This window comes from Haemorhous mexicanus, chromosome 7, assembly GCF_027477595.1.
Source record: "Haemorhous mexicanus isolate bHaeMex1 chromosome 7, bHaeMex1.pri, whole genome shotgun sequence".
Lineage (NCBI taxonomy): Eukaryota > Metazoa > Chordata > Aves > Passeriformes > Fringillidae > Haemorhous > Haemorhous mexicanus.
This window is the reverse complement of record NC_082347.1, coordinates 10,756,282-10,757,253: the sequence shown is the minus strand read 5'-3', so window position 1 is coordinate 10,757,253 and position 972 is coordinate 10,756,282.

Here is a 972-nt window from a genome sequence, read left to right as displayed (position 1 = left end):
TCTATTATAGGTTATATAAGGTGTGTTTGTATAGTTTATATAAGGTTATATATATAGTTTATACAAGGTGTGAGTTGTGCAGTATTTTATAATGAGGTATAAAATTGTTTATTCTTTTTATAAGGATTTGTAAGGTTAAACTAATTAAGAAATTAAATTATTTTTATTTTTAACTTAATACTTAATTATTTGAAGTTTGTCGTGTGGAGTCTTTTAACTAAATATATACTATTGCTTAAACTTATGAAGAAGAAGGTGAAGAAGAAGAATTAGTTATTGTTTTAAAACTTTTATTTTGTTTTATACATATTGTTATATTCTAAAACTTTAAACTTTAAATTTTTTACTTTGTGATATCATATACTCCTATTTAAATTATATGCTTGTAATCTTAATTATTAATTAATTTTGGAAGCTTTTTCTATGGCCTCAGGTCAAATATGGTATTGGGATGCTCAGAGGTTGGAATCCACCCCTTGCAGAGCTTCGTGGCTTCTGGATTTATTCCCAGATTCTGGATTTATTCTGGATTTTTCTGGGTGCAACAAAGCCTCCCCACAACCTGCACTGGCTTTCCTCACTCTGAATTTTTGCTTGGATAACATTTTTGCAGCCATTTCTGCAAGCCCACGGCTTTGCTTAGGCCACCAAGTGGAATTTCTCCACCAAAAAGGATTTCTCACTCCTGCCATCATCCTCCAGCAAACCCAAACCTCCTGTAAAGCCCAAGAATGTCACAAGGCTGGGGATGGATCAGGTGGGGAAGGTCCCAGCATGGAGCAAACCAGCATCAGCATTACCCCAGCCCCTTAAACTGGGATCTGCCTGGGGTGCCCTGCATTTATTTGGGGAAAGCTGGGCCTGGTGGGTGCTGTCTGAGGCAGCTATCTGGTCAAAGGCCTGCTGGCAGATAGGGCAGGTTAACGTTTAACCCATGGGACTGTAAAGCAGCCCGGGGCTGCTGAACCTTTG